The following is a 9861-nucleotide window of genomic DNA, read 5'->3' on the forward strand; positions in this document are numbered from 1 at the left end:
TATAGCATAATTATTTATGGTATGCTTTTTCTTAATAAAATATACAAATTATGCAGGTAACATCTTTATACTAGAGGGAAGCAAACAACTACGATTTATGCTATTTAAACTGCCAATTACGGTGTTTATGAATGAACTAGGAATTTAACAAGTCCTAGATTCAGTGACGGGAGCAAAATTAAATATGCGATGGGGAAGCTACAAAAATTTCTTTCGAAAGTAGGGAGCCTAACATCTGTAATATATCAACCAGAAAACATTAAAAATACTGTCTTATTTATTTTATCTGTAGGGCAACTTGTGTCTTAATACCTTCTTAGGGGCTTAAGCCCCACCTAGCGCCATCTTGTGCTATCACAGTGTAATGTTACATTTGAAACGTTTCATTCATATTAGGTGGTAGATTAAATAAGTTTTTTTTTTTTTAAATTAGAATTTTGCTGTTTAGTTTTAATCAATATTCTTATGTAAGGTTATTCACTAATTTCGTAATAATTTCTTAAAATGTATTAATGGTTTTTTACAGACTTGCTGTACTATGCCACGTCAAGCATTGGCTGTTAAAAGGCGAGCTGCTCGTTATAGAGCAAAATTAAAGGAAGATTCAGTAAAATGGCAAAAGTACTTGAAGATGGAAAGAGAAAGATACAAAGAAAGGATCAGTAAGAAGAAACTGAAATATGTAAATGAGAGAAGCCCAAGAGAGGAAAGAAGACAATGAAAACAGTGGAGAGAGAACCAAAGAAGGAAAAGAAGCAAAGACAAATGTTTATCAAATATTATCAAAGAAACTCCACCAGCATCTCCTCCGTCATCAGAATGAACGTAAGGTATATAGCCTATGATAGAAAAATATAGGCAATAACCTAGTATATGCCTAATGCCATTTAGCTTTCCTTGTTCTGTTGTCGTTTAGTGATTTTGGTCGTTTTCTTTTGGAAGGGCAGAAAGAACAAGACATGGGGACCAACACCGAGTTTATATGCACCTTTAGGTAAGGTAACGAATGGAAATGGCATTCTATCTGGCGTCAAGGAATGGAAAACCATTAACCTTCTCCTGAGAACAAGCTAAAGGGTGGTGAGTACCCGAACAATTATGACTTCACCGCTACCCATCACGAAAATAAAGTAGATGTTTAGAATACGCCTGATAAGATAATGACCATTAAAAATTATTATATTTGAGTTGTTCAATATATTCATAGACCATAACTCAGAATTTACATTAATTGAACACTTGCTGTAGAAAACAATGTAAGTGTTACTTTGAAATTGTTTCACTTATTTTTTAATACGTTTATGCCTTAGTTAGATTTTCAAACACAGCTTCACTTTCTTATATGCTAGATTGTATTTCTAAGAAATAGTATTTTCTATTTTGTGACGCTTGGGCACAATTTACTGTCTTTTGTCTCTACTGCTACAACAAATATTGTTTTTGGCACTTACATTTTTATCTACAGCGAGTCTTCAATTATGTAATAGCCACATGAAGACATGCAGTATTCTTATAATTCACTAATTCTCATTTTTGAGAAAGAAAAACTGATGACAGGAAAGTATATTTTGAGATAAAAGAAGTCAGAAATTAAATTTGTTCTATGTGCATTATTTAGATTATAACTGCAATTTCGTTTCTTTTTCCCAGGGTCGAGTATTCGCAGGGAACACGCGGAAGACAACATGTGAGGAGAGAAAGATCCACTGCATATAAAAAAATTAAAGAATTGGAGAAAAATAGAAGGCACAGAAGAGAAAAGCTGGAAGATACAAGAACGATATGAACGAATAATAATAATAATAATAATAATAATAATAATAATAATAATAATAATAATAATAATAATAATAATAATAATAATAATAATAATAATAATAAATAGTGATAACTTACCAGAGCTTAGACCTCGGAAAGAAACTAGAACATCATGTCTTCAGGTCACCGTGAGGGGGAACTAACACCGATAATGGAAGAGACGACATCCTTGAGAACAATTAAAACTCAACACTTAATGGCTCTTCCAAAATTATTGTCGCATGTCTATAAATATGTTGTTGTAGGAATATAATTTGATAACGAATTCCACCCGGTATTTCTTACAATATTAGTATGTGTATAATCGGCAAAGACATGTATGTGGCAAATTTCATGTCAAAAGAGCAGTAAATAAGAACAATAAAATGAAAATAAAACTTTCTTGTCCATTTACCAACATTTTGTTTTACTCATTCTAATTTTCGTATTTATAATTCTTTTCCTATGAAATTTACCACAAGTATACATTTCCCGATTACACACATAGTATCAGTATTAAAAGTATCCTGCAAAATCATTATCAAATTCGGTTTATATTCTTACAAGAAGACAGTTATAGATATACGACAATCATTTGGGACATGAGTGTACATGGACAAATCATATTTAAGTACAGTAAAAAATTATGGAGAATATAATTACGAAGTTCAGTGCATGAAGTCTGTTGGCAAAAATAGATTCTTTTGACCTCCAAAGCCTGATATTTTGTGGTATGAAAGAGATGATATTATAGGTTTCAACATATCTGAACCTCAGCATGTAAGCAGGATAAGAGGGCATATTCAAATTGATCCAATTCTGCGGAAAGACTTTTGTGACTATTACAATTTGTAGTGTACATCAACTGTTGGATTGTTGTTTATTTATGTTTGTCATCACCATATAGCATTATGTCATTACTACAACACTGATGTCATTCCAACAACGGACCAATAATTTGTAGTTAATGTGTAAAGTAAACAGGTATCAGCTACAGCGAGGTTCTAAATGTACACAACTAACGCATATTTTTGGTATTACGCAATAATTATACTAAATTGTTACTTAATTGTATGATATATAGATATTTTGGTGTTACTTTTGTGTTCGATTACCGTACTTGCACAGTTATCTGTATTAAATTAGTATTTTTAGTTTGTTTTTCACCAAAAATTGTTTATATTACTGTTCAATATATTACAATAGATCTAGCAAGTATGAGAAATAAAAGAAAATTGCAATACATCAATTATGGTGAAGAAAAATTTAAATGTGACGGTAATGACAAAAATTTGCAAGTACTTCTGAAAAATGAATAATTTCTCTGAAATAGGTCGTGTTCCAGCGCTGTCCTATACTGACAGGTATCGTAAAACTATGTACTATTATCTGATGTATCTTTGCTTGAAGATTTTTTTTTTTTTTTTTGAAAACATGACGTCATTTTTTCCCCTAATCTAATATTGGCCCATATATTCCAGTAAAATAGTTTAAAAGGATCGAGCCCCTGGTATGATGACCACAGTATTTCATGTCACGTACCCCCCCCCCCCTTCACGAAATTCTGGCTACGAGCCTGAGTAGGCTCACTATGGAAGGTTAACAACAAAAGGCAATTCAATATTGTAGAAAGTTAAAAAATTGGTAAAACTAAAATAAAGTATAAACAGGTAGATAAACGTGTTTCTTTTCCGTTATTTCCTAGCTTGTCGTATAGACTAAGAAAAATTGCAATAAACCATAACTTAAAAGTCAGCTTGAAACCATTTAAATAATTGTAAAGATCTTTGAGTCAATTTAAAACCTATTTCGATGATAAAAGTTCTGTTAACAACCAACAGCGCCGACTTTCCAAAATTTGTGTGTGTGTATATCAATGGCCTGACGTATTTGATTTATTTATTTTTAGTTAAAATATTTCATGAACACTGTCACAAAGGGCTGTGCTGTGATCAAGTAAAATATACCGGTACTATAAGGAACGATGGGGCTGCTGTAGTTGAGTCGGTAACAGTGCTGACTTAAATATAACAAAAACGGGTTCAAACCTGGGTCCAAAACTAAAAATCTCGTAGGTGCGGCGCACCCACAAGATTATTTGTGTGGGTGCTGGATCCCCGGAGCACTCACGTAGTCAGCGCGCATGTTAGCAACATTTACGTGGTATCTTGTTCGTGCTTAGACACTTATATTGGTATGATCAAAAGAAATATCAACACCACACTAAAGGAAGATCCAAGAGAGTCACAAAATGATATAGATTTTATTTCGGAGTTGTCCAAGCATTTACATAAAACCAACATTATGTGTAGGATCTTCAGGTTTTATATCAACGATTGGACGAATAGTTTTTGAGGCTTATTGCATTAGAACAAAAAGTCCTAAACTAAATACCGCAAAAGGAAATGTGGGTAGAGAATGGAATACCATTTTCACCAATCATATTAACAAAAATTGAACTCTTACGCTTGTCGTATATTTTATTTTATTGTACATACATTAATCACAATTTATTACTACATATGTCTATACCAGCGTTTCCCAACCTTTTTCAACTTGCGGCACACTACGGGTGTAACTTGAATTCTCGCGGCACACTCATAAATATTATTATTATTATTATTATTATTATTATTATTATTATTATTATTATTATTATTATTATTATTATTATTATTTGCAAATATAAAATACCATGGTAATTTTTTCTGTGATTACTGATCTCCTCACAGAGATGAAAGCTCGATCACTGGTTTTCCCCCCATGCTAATTCATTATGCTTATTTTTTATTCTAATTTTAAAATAGAAAACAATTGCAATGAAATATAGGACTCAGATTTCTAAAAATACGCTTTCTTTTTCGAAAACTGTATCCAACCTTTCGCTAAGAACGAAGATCATTAAATAACGAACGAACAAACAAATGTCTTGTACTTTTAACTTTGCTGTTTTAACCAAAACCGGTGCATGTTATTGCAATCACACAGCTTGCGATGCGTCGAAGTCAAAACACAGCTGTTGAACAAAGTGTTGGTCTGTCATTCACGTGCGAATGAGTGTTCTACGAACGTTCACTTGACGCGTACCGTACAAGTGCTTCCATTTCTCGGTGTTAATATGACTGAATTGAAACGCAATATAGCAGTTAACCGTGGAAATGTGTACGAGCCGAAATACTGTCTGCTACACAGTAATAGATGTAGAATAATATATTACAATTACAGTATTTTTTTCCATGGTAGAAATTCATAGTAATGTGAAATACAAAAATATACATTTTTTTTCCTATGTCCTATGTCCTGGTTGCTGTAGAGTTTTTGTTTTGATTTCCTCGCGGCACACTAGCGGTCCATTCGCGGCACACCAGTGTGCCGCGGCACACCGGTTGGGAAACGCTGGTCTATACTGTACCAAAATATTCATTTATAAATTTTGTCCATGATTGAGAAAAAAAGAGTTGACAAAAATGATCTTCGCATGGGCTACATATTGACTTTATATATTTATGCATATGGCTTATCGCCTAGGGAATTTTATCATTTATCTGAAATACAGGGTGCGGCACGTAAAACCGGCCCGTAAAGTGAACACATAAAATGAAATGTAATGTATTGAATATGATTAACTACAACACATAAATGACATGTAATGTATTGAATATGACTACTCACCTTCACAGCAGGTGCTGAAAGTGTCCTCCGCCCACTTCAACACACATGTGAGCACGATTGAGGAGATTCATATATACCCTTGTCAGTTCTTGTGTTGTAATGCTATTGGTGACATCCTGGATCCTGGTCTTGAGTTCTTCAATTGTGTGTGGATTTGTTTCGTATACTCAGCCCTTTAACAGTCCCCATAAGTAAAAGTCACACGTGGACAAGTCTGGTGACCGAGGAGGCCACACGCCTTTGCTGATTGTCCTCTCTGGTGTAAACATCTCATGCACAAGGGACAATGATGCAGCTGATGTGTGGCATGTTGCACCGTCCTGCTGAAAGTAACATAACTGACGATCCTTTTCGGTCAAGTGTGTATAAAACTCCTCCAGGATTCCCATATACACGTCACTGTTCACTGTCGTCTCAAAGAATATGGGCCCAATAACGCGTGTGGCGGAAATGGCACACCAAACACCAATCTTCTCATCATGCAAGGATACCTGGTGGATTGCGTGTGGATTTTCTGTCGACCAATACCGGTTGTTTTGGGAATTTACGTACCCAGACAGGTGGAACCACGCCTCGTCACTCATGATGAGCATTAGTGGATCCAAGAAACCACTGGCAACATTGCTCAACAGCCATGAACAGAAATGCACCCTCTTCTGCAGGTCAGGCTCCTTCAGTTCTTGCACAACACTTATCCGGTACGGTTTTAACTTCAGTCCCCTTAAAACACGTCTGCAACTTCTCTCACTTGCATGAACCTGTTGACTCAATCTCCTGGTTGACTTTCGAGGACTTCTTGTCATTATCTCCTCCACCTGCATCTTTAATTCAGGTGTGCAGACAGATGGTCGTCTGTTCCTGGGAGCATTTTGAACCGATCCTGTACGCCGCCATTTTTCAATCAATTCCTGAATGGTGCTTTTTGCTGGCACAGAACGTCCTGGAAATTTCTCCCGAAACAAATTCTTTGTTTTCACAAAAGATCCAGTGAGAATGAACCCTTTAACAATGGCAACACGCTCGGGTATCGAATACGGCATTATCACACACTGACACTCACCCGGCTTAACACAACGAGGCCTTTTTCTCAACTGGTTTCGACAAGTTTCACTGGCTGCGGCTGAACGTGACTGCTGCAGGTCACGTAAGTCGACCCGATCTCGACACGCCATCTCTTGGTAGGAAGGTAGATTATTTAAGTGTTGCCAAAAACACAATATACCAGAATATTACGACGGTCCGGTTTTACGTGCCGCACCCTGTAGTAATTATGCATAATTTGTTTAGAACAGGTACTTCTGTTGTAAGTGCAGTTACAGAAATTTGAATTTAATTGGGTAATAATATTATCGTGTTTTCCCCCGCATAAAGTTTAGCACATTAAAATGAGATTACTTCGAAAAATACTTACAAAAAATTTAAAGGGTCTTACTGATATTCATAGAAGAAACATGTGAGAAAACCTTTTGCATAACATATATTAAAACTCGTAAAAGAATATCGTGTAGAGAAATATTTACGAATGGGTCAACAGGGGTCGGCAAATTTTGTCGGATCAGTTTCCTTTATGTATTCTAATTAAAGAAATTTCAGAAATTTATTATGTATGCGCATATGCATATGAAATGGCATTTCAACATTTACAAATAGCCAAGTAACATGAGCTTGTTCAGCAAGGAAAAAGTATTTAGCATTTTATATTTATTACTAGCTGAAATGTCTCGTCTTCACAGAGAAAGGGGGAATTGGTTTATGAAAAGTATATGCACCCTTTCTTCCTTACGATACGCACTTCAATGAAAGTGTAATGTCACCCACTTCCTAACCTTACGCTTCACTTCCCATGCCTTGAATGTTGCCGTCCCTTCGCCTTGGGCAGCTGACATACACGAGACGAATAAAGTTAAGAACAACGACTTCGGCGTTTCCGTCCTCACACCTTCATCGAAATGAGTAAAATAACGAACAGCAACGCCTTGAGCATAGCCTCTGTTCATTCCCGCATATCGCCAAGTAAAATTAATTATGAAGAGTAACGCCTTCGGTGTTAGCCCTTTGGATATAGAAATGTGTGAGATAAATAACGAAGAACAACGTGTTTAGTATTGCCATCCTCACGTCCTTTACAAATGGAGAAATGAGTTAAATAAAAAATAATAAAGAGCAATACAATCGGCGTTTCCCGATTCCCTTGTCTATTCCCCAGGCAACACCGAGTAAAATAAATAAAGAAGTGCAACACCATTAATGTTTTCTCTTAAAAATAAAGAAAGGGGTGAGATAAACAACAATGATCGAATACTTCTTCATTGCTCTGTTGATGCTCAGGCTACTTGACATGCCCATTCTTGTCTAAATCTCAGCTTAAATGTTATCAGAATTGTCACCAATGATCTCAGTGATTGTGAAAAGTACTGTAAAATTACTTTGATAACGTAGTATGTAGAGAAATTTAGCGCATGGGGATTCGGTTTTCTTTGACAAACTTTTATTATAAAAGTCACTAATATAACATACAAAGTCATTTTAATTGTCGTCCGAAAGCCAATACAGTTCTCTATATGTAGTTTCGTTAAATAGGTATCCCAAGATCCAGGCAGCCAAGAGAAGGATACCACGGAGCCCAAGCAAGCAAAGAAAGGTTGAGGCCTCGCAAAGTTCTAGGCAATTTAAGCGAACAGGGAAAACACAGAGTTCCACGCAAGATAGGTGGTTGCGGTTTAGGATCTTCCAGTGCTACAGGCAAGCTAAGAGAGAGGGGTTCAGTTCCCAAATTCCAGGGAATCTAGGTGGGCAGGAGACCTCAGAGCTTCAGGCAAGCTAAGAGAGAGGGGTTCAGTTCCCAAATCAAAGGGAATCTAGGTGGGCAGGAGACCTCAGAGCTTCAGGCAAGCTAAAAGAGAGAGGTTCAGTTTCCAAATTCCAGGGAATCTAGGTGGGCAGGAGCTCTCAGAGCTTCAGGCAAGCTAAGAGAGAGAGGTTCAGTTCCCAAATTCCAGGGAATCTAGGTGGGCAGGAGACCTCAGAGCTCCAGGCAAGCTAAGAGAGCAGGATTGACCAGCCAAAACTGATGTCTATGAAGGTCTTACAGCTTGTTTTATATCTTCTTCTGCATAGTGCTGACGCTAGTGTTCCTCTTCTGTCACATGGTTTGAAGATGATGACGGCGCCTGTCGTCTGCTTGCTCGTAGTAGTTGTAGTAAGAGAGCTCGTGGTTTTGTTTACAAATAAGAAGCATATGCTGTTGTTTACAAATAAAGACCACATGTAGAATATTACCGAACGGATTCGACGCTAATAAGTAACGTATTTGCTTTTTAAAATTATTTTCACAATTGTACTCCTCCCCACTCACTAAGAGTGCTAGATGTATCTTACTCGCTCAGTAATTTTTCCACATTGTAAGTTATATGTATACGAAGTTTAGTTGAAATTTCTCCAAGTGTTCCAGATATATTTTCTGTAACATATACACACAAGTACACACATTTTTATGTAGATAGATGATTCCCCATCCATCCTTAAAACGGAAATAGTCAATTTAATGTCATATGATTCTTGAAGGGGGCACAGTGGGTTAGTGGCAGAGCGTTTATCTCTATAGCGCATTGGATTCCTGACTCGATCCCCGTCCAAATAAGGTTATGGTGGACAACATATTCTCTTTCCAGCCATAGAAAAAAGTAGATGTAAACAAACCCACCTGATTAGAAGTCGGTCGATGACCAGTGATTGGTTCTTGGTCTCACTGCACTAGTATCCTACCACAATATAATCCCTACTAAAATAATAATTTCGAATAAAGATATCTGAATTTATCCTGCATTTTGTGATAAGAAACGCAATATATGTAATATTTAACAACAGATGTAGCTTTATTTCAATCTCACTTATACCTGGACATATAGTATTTACTGTGCATGCGTATACGTTCGCGCGCCGACTCCGCTCACTTCAAATTGTAGAATGCAGAGTTTCATGGCAACGATGAGTGACAATAATCCATTTTCGTCTCGTGTTATAAAACACAAAAGAGGACAACAGGAACAGAGGCAATCTCGTTTATATAACGATTTGAGAAAATACATATTTCCAACATAGCAGTAGTCAGTGTCAGTGCGTTAATTATTTACCGACCAACTGTAGCCTTACACTTTGGCAATTATGCGACGACAAAAAGCTAGCAGACGATCTTGTTGTTCACGTCTCTCGCTGCTGAAGCACGTGTGAGCCGTGGAGCAATACATTTCGTTTTGTTTACGTCTACTTTGTTCTAAGGCTGGAAAGACTTTAGTGTCCATGGGTTTTCACGGGGTATTCCATTTCCTACCTTATGCTCATTCCGTCGATTCTTTCATCATCATTCACTTACTTTGATCATCCGTCTCCCTT

The 9861-nt window shown here is 36.6% G+C and overlaps 1 long non-coding RNA gene across 1 annotated transcript; it reads left to right on the forward strand.

Annotated features, from left to right (window-relative positions):
• The first annotated feature begins 580 nt into the window (after positions 1 to 580).
• LOC145664207 (uncharacterized) lies at positions 581 to 2918 on the forward strand. The gene is made up of 2 exons (XR_014127336.1): positions 581 to 830; positions 1651 to 2918. It is a non-coding gene; the product is annotated as an uncharacterized LOC145664207 (long non-coding RNA).
• The last annotated feature ends 6943 nt before the right edge of the window (positions 2919 to 9861 follow it).

Source organism: Thermobia domestica, chromosome 11 (genome assembly GCF_964235325.1).
Source record: "Thermobia domestica chromosome 11, izTheDome1.hap1.1, whole genome shotgun sequence".
Taxonomy (NCBI): Eukaryota; Metazoa; Arthropoda; class Insecta; order Zygentoma; family Lepismatidae; genus Thermobia; species Thermobia domestica.